Source organism: Solanum pennellii, chromosome 7, assembly GCF_001406875.1.
Source record: "Solanum pennellii chromosome 7, SPENNV200".
Classification (NCBI taxonomy): domain Eukaryota; kingdom Viridiplantae; phylum Streptophyta; class Magnoliopsida; order Solanales; family Solanaceae; genus Solanum; species Solanum pennellii.
In genome coordinates this window covers 12,931,446-12,938,254 of record NC_028643.1, presented here as the reverse complement: position 1 = coordinate 12,938,254, position 6,809 = coordinate 12,931,446, and positions in this window count along the sequence as shown.

Below are 6,809 nucleotides of genomic sequence, written 5' to 3'. Positions count from 1 at the left end.
CAGTGGAAGCTTACTAGAGGTTTGATGGTTGTGGCCCGTGGTGACAAGTTGTCTAACTTGTATGTATTTCAGGGCTCCATGTCCAGAGACTCAGTAAATTTGGTGGAGAATGATACTTCATCAGAGTTATGGCATAGAAGGCTGAGTCATATGAGCGAGAAGGGGATTGATAGTTTGGCTAAGAAAAATTTGCTTTCTGGAGTGAAACAAGCAAAGTTGAAGAAATGTGTTCATTGCTTAGCCGGTAAACAGAAAAGAGTTTCTTTTCAGAGTCATCCGCCTTCAAGAAAGCTTGATTTGCTGGAGTTGGTACATTCTGATTTGTGTGGTCCTTTTAAGGTAAGATCTCATGGTGGTGCACTTTACTTTGTGACTTTTATTGATGATCATTCTCGCAAACTCTGGGTATTTCCTTTGAAGTCCAAGGATCAAGTACTTGATGTGTTCAAGAGTTTTCAGGCCTTGGTTGAAAGACAAACAGGGAAGACATTGAAATGCATCCGCTCAGATAATGGTGGTGAGTATATTGGTCCTTTTGATAGATATTGCAGAGAGCAGGGTATTAGGCATCAGAAAACTCCTCCAAAGACTCCTCAGTTAAATGGTTTAGCAGAGAGGATGAACAGAACTCTAGTTGAGAGGGTTAGATGTATGCTTTCAGATGCTAAGCTGTCAGATTCCTTTTGGGCAGAAGCACTTAATACTGCTGCTTATGTTATCAATTTATCTCCTGCTGTTGCTTTAGATGGTGATGTCCCTGACAGAGTTTGGACTGGTAAGAATGTTTCTTATGATCATCTTAGAGTCTTTGGGTGTAAAGCCTTTGTACATGTTCCTAAGGATGAAAGGTCAAAGTTGGATGTTAAAACTAGGCAGTGTATCTTCATTGGTTATGGTCAAGATGAATTTGGCTATCGTTTCTATGATCCTGTTGAGAAGAAACTTGTTAGAAGCCGTGATGTTGTGTTCTTTGAAGACCAAACAATTGAAGATTTTGACAAAGCTGACAAGGCTGATTTTCAGAGTAGTGAGAGCTTAGTTGATGTTGATCCAGTTCCTTTGACTATTGCACCGGAAGAAAATCTTCATAATGATGAAAATCAAGTTGATAATGAAGATGGTGATCATGTTCAGAATGACCGGCATGATGTTGTTGATGCTCCAGTGCAAGATGATGTGGTTGTCCAACAACCAATTATAGATGCTCCAGAGAGTTCTCTCAGACGATCTAGTAGAGAGAGAATTCCTTCATCTCGTTATTCTCCCAATGAGTATGTACTCTTGACTGACGGGGGAGAACCTGAGAGTCTTGATGAGGCCATGGAAAGTGAAGAAAAAGAAAGGTGGTTTGATGCTATGGAAGATGAGATTAAATCCTTGCATGATAATCATACCTTTGATTTGGTTAAGTTACCTAAAGACAGAAAAGCTTTGAAAAACAGGTGGGTTTTTCGGGTGAAACATGAAGATGGTAATCCAGTTCCACGGTACAAAGCTAGATTAGTTGTCAAGGGATTTAATCAGAAAAGGGGAGTTGATTTTGATGAGATATTCTCTCCAGTTGTGAAGATGTCATCCATTCGTGTGGTTCTAGGCTTGGCTGCAAGTCTAGATTTAGAGGTTGAGCAAATGGATGTTAAAACTGCTTTCCTCCATGGTGACTTAGATGAAGAAATTTATATGGAGCAACCGGAAGGTTTTGAAGTCAAGGGTAAAGAGAATTATGTTTGCAAATTGAAGAAGAGCTTGTATGGTTTGAAACAAGCTCCCAGGCAGTGGTACAGGAAGTTTGGTTCTTTTATGAGTCAGCAGGGCTTCAAGAAGACTTCTTCAGACCATTGTGTTTTTGTGCAAAAGTTCTCTGATGGTGACTTTATTATTGTGTTGCTTTATGTTGATGACATGCTTGTTGTTGGTCATAATACTTGCAGGATTCAGAAGTTGAAGCAAGAGTTGAGTAAGTCTTTTGCTATGAAAGACTTAGGACCAGCAAGGCAGATTCTTGGCATGCAGATTGTCCGTGATAGAAAGGCCAAGAAATTGGTATTATCACAAGAGAAGTACATTCAGAAAGTACTTCGCAGATTCAGCATGGACAAAGCTAAGGTTGTCAGTACACCTTTAGCTATGCACTTCAAATTGAGCACGAAACAGTGTCCTTCTAGTGATGATGAGAAGGAAGATATGAAGAAAGTTCCTTATGCTTCAGCTGTTGGTAGTTTGATGTATGCGATGGTTTGTACAAGACCGGATATTGCTCACGCTGTTGGAGTTGTTAGCCGTTTTCTTTCTAATCCGGGAAGAGAACATTGGAATGCTGTGAAGTGGGTTATGAGATATCTCTGTGGCACTTCTAGTCTGAGTTTGTGTTTTGGTACAGGGAAGCCTATTCTTTGTGGTTATACTGATTCAGACATGGCTGGTGATGTTGATACTCGCAAGTCTACTTCAGGGTACTTGGTTACTTTTGCAGGGGGAGCTGTGTCTTGGCAATCTAGGTTGCAAAAATGTGTTGCTCTATCTACTACAGAAGCTGAGCTTATTGCTGTCGTTGAAGCTTGTAAAGAATTGCTTTGGATGAAGAGATTCTTGGGGGAACTTGGTTGTGCTCAAGAGAGGTATGTGCTTTATTGTGACAGTCAAAGTGCTATACATCTTGGCAAGAATTCTACGTTCCATGGTCGGTCTAAACACATTGATGTGAGATACCATTGGATTCGAGATGTGTTGGATTCTAAGTTGCTTGAGCTTGAAAAGATTCATACAAATGACAATGGTTCCGATATGATGACTAAAGCTTTGCCAAGAGGGAAGTTTGAAGATTGTTGCATGGTCGCCGGGATGGCGGTCTCCTCCACATAGTCGTGAGGGGGAGAATTGTTGGGTTATGGGTCTTTTTCCCTTCCTATGTGGATAAATAAAAGCCCAATTTGGACCAACCCATTTTTGCCCATAGGCCCATTCTTATGAGGCAAATATAAGCCTATTTAGGTCTTATTTTCATATACACAGAGAGTTTTTTCAGCAGCCAAAAAGAGAGAAAGAGAGCAGTTTTCGCAGTCAAAATTCAGCCCTAACAGCCAACTTCAAATTGCGATTCCCGCTTCGTTTCTTGTCCGATTGAGCTGATTTTTGGACAGCATATTATCTTCATCTCAATCTTTGATTAGGAACTGACAGAGTTGGATTTGGTGGCCTGCAGCTTCAGTTTTGCTGTCGTGAACAGTAGCTGCGAAATTGGTGATTTTGCTCCTTTAATTCTCTAGATTTGGTGCAATCTTATTTTGTTGTTGCTCGTTGTTTGGCACTTGTTTTGTGGCCAATTTTGGAGAACAATATTGTAACTCTTGGTGATTATAGTGGAGCTTTTGGTCCCGTGGTTTTTACTCTTCACATCGAAGGGTTTTCCACGTAAATCTTGGTGTCTTGTGTGATTGGTTTATTATTGCCTTGTTATATTTGTTTGGTTGAATTACTTGCTGCCTTACTATCATATTGCTTGTGGTTGTTTGTCTTCTCTTGGTTCAAATCGAGAAGGGAAAGTATAGACTTGGGTATTCTTCCGTTGTTATCCTGTCAGGCATTTTTGTTAGTGCCTTGTCTTTCCCAACAGTATAATGACGCGATATTTCAGCTACAGTAATATCATTCGAGTTAATTTGCTAGATAGTGAAATAAACATCAAAAATAGTAGGTACATTTCATAAAACTATTTTCACATTGTTTATCACAAGTAAGGATTTGATTTCAATATTTAATTTTAAATTATCTTATTCAATACATATTTAATCACCCATATAACAAAAAGTTGATCATTTGTACTCTACAAAAGGATAAGAAAAAAGTAACTGAAAGTTGATCACTCATATTGTTTAGAAACTCTATCACCACAAAATATACATTTACCTCAACTAATTAACAAGACAAGTGAAGGTTGACAAAAGTAACTAGTAAAGAGAAAATTGATTGCATACAAAAATTATTAATTCATAGGATTTAATCGTAAATACATTTTTGAGGTTGTGAGTATTATTCTAAAATATTAGTATATGTGAAACTACCTCTACCTCTGAATTTAAGGGACTACAGTGAAGTTTGAAGGATCTTTCATCTGTAGTAAAATCTATATAACTTTCTTGCTATATATTAAAATAAGACATCCAAACTTGCAATATTATTTACTGATAATAATTTGTTCAATATGTATTTGTATGTTATAGCATAATTTTGAGTTTCATTATTTAATTAACTTATACATCACAAAATTTACCCTTCATATAATAAAAGTTGATCATGTGTGTTCTACAATAATTTAAGAAATAATTAAATTAAAAATTTAAAAGTCAAATTGGTTAGTAATTCTTTTTGTTGCACTTCAAAATAAAAATTATCTCCATAATTAATTGGAGGAGCTAAAAAAAGAATAAAAATAACCGATAATGAAGATAAAGAGAAAGATAACAGTGAGTATGATTTCTATTATATCAATCAACATTAAAATTATATCTTTAGAATAAAATATTCTACTTCTAGACATTGATATGTCGGAAAAATACCTGAAATTCTGAATTTAGAGAAACATTATGCAAATGGAGTGGTCTATCCTCTGTCTCAATAGATATGAAATTTTCTTGCTGTATAATAAAATTAAACATTAGAAGTTGTGAGAATATTTACAAAATAACATTTTCAAGATATGTATTTACATTTTATGATATAGTTCAACTATAGTTTTGAATTGTCTTTATTTCATTCATATTTAATCATTTCATTTTCGAAAGTTGTTAATTTTATTTTATAAAAACATAAGAAATAATTTTATTGAAATTTAGCCAGAAAAATTAAATCCTTTCACTTAAAAATATATAATAATCTTTACTCGTTAACTAAGGGAGGGAAAATAGTTTTAAAATAATCTATAAAAACATGACGAGAAAAATGATAATATATAGAAGCTTGCTTAATTTGTTCAACTATAAAAATGCTTCTTCAAAACATAATGTCCATTAATCGAACAAACAAATATATATGAGAAAATACCTCCAGTTCTTTATGAAAAATACTATGGAGGAATGAAAAGTCTTCTGCAGTAAAACATTCATAATCTTCTTGCTGCATAGTTAAATAAGACATCAGAAGTTGTAAGAATTTATATCAAAAGTGATATAGTTTTGTATTTTATTATTTAATTGTTTTCTACAATAATAATTCAATATTTTATCCTTAAAAATATCTGAAACTTATGTTCTACAAAAATTAACATGCCAAACTATTTGAGAGATTTTTTCATCTCAAAGTATAAAATCATCACTACAAATTAACCGGGGAAAAAAATTGGGTAAAAGAACCGTAGAGTGCAGAGAAAATGATATTGTGGACAAATATATTTAATTTCCTTTAACTCTGTAAATTATATATTTAAGATACAATGATCATTGACTAAACATAGATATTACAAAAAAACTATCTCAAATTCTGAACTGGGGAAAACGTTCTGGTGTAGAAACAATTTAGCTTGAATTATTTGTGAATTCGTTTATCTCAAACTGTACTATTGTCTTCATAATTAACGAATGGAGAAAAAATGGATGGAACGAACAATAGATTATGAAGAAAAAAAAAATGTGTGTACAATTTTTTTGTTCTCTCAATTCTATAAGTATAATTTTAGGTATAGCATGATATGACCGAATATAAGTATACAAAAAAATTACTTGAGCTCTCGAACTCGAAAGAACATTATAAAAGTTGGACGCTCTTTCATTTGAAGTAATATCATTATAATTATTTTGCTACATAATAAAATAAACACCAAAGTTGTTAGTATATTTTGATGAAAATTATTTTCGCACTATCTATTCACAAGTTAGGATTTAATTTTGATATTTAATTTTGAATTATTTTATTCAAACACATATATAACCACTCATCTAATAAAAGGAGTTCATTTTAACACTACAAAAAGTTAATGAAGAAAGGAAATGAAAAATTAATCAATCATACAATTTAGAAATTTTATCACCTCAAAATACACAATCATCTTAACTAATTAACTAGAGGAGTGAAAGTGGATAAATAGAACAAAGAAAAATGATAGTATATATATAGATTATTAATTCTAGAACTTCATCATAAATATATTTTCAAATATAAATATGCTATTATCAAATATTGGGATAAGTGAAACTACCTCAACTTCTGAATTTGAGGAATTCTATTGAAGATAGAAGGACCCCTCCTCTATAGTAATACCTATATATTTTCTTGCTACACATTGATTGCATAAAAAATTGTAAGAATATTTACTACTTATAATTTTTGCTGTATGTGTTCATAAATTATGGTGTTGTTTTTAGTTTTATCATCGAATCATCTTATACATTACAATAATTATCTTTCATACAACAAAAGTCGATCATATTTGTTCGACTAAAATTTAACAAATAATTAAATTAAAAAATACCTAATTAATTTTTTTGGAGACCTTTTCCCCTCAAAACATAATAGTGTGCAAGACCTTTGTCTATTCTCTCAACTCTATAAGTATATTTTTAGAGTAATTATTCTATGATCAAACATAGTCAGATTAAAAATTGTTTGAGGTTTATATTCCATACAAATATTGAATTTTTTCGTCTTCAGTAATATCACATTAAGTTTTTTTGGTACATTTAAAAATAAGTCACCAAAGATTACAAATAATTTTATTCTTTCAGTTTTATAATTATATTTTTAGAATTAAATCATCTCTCTCTCTCTCTCTCTCTCTCTCTCTCTCTATATATATATATATATATATATATATATAT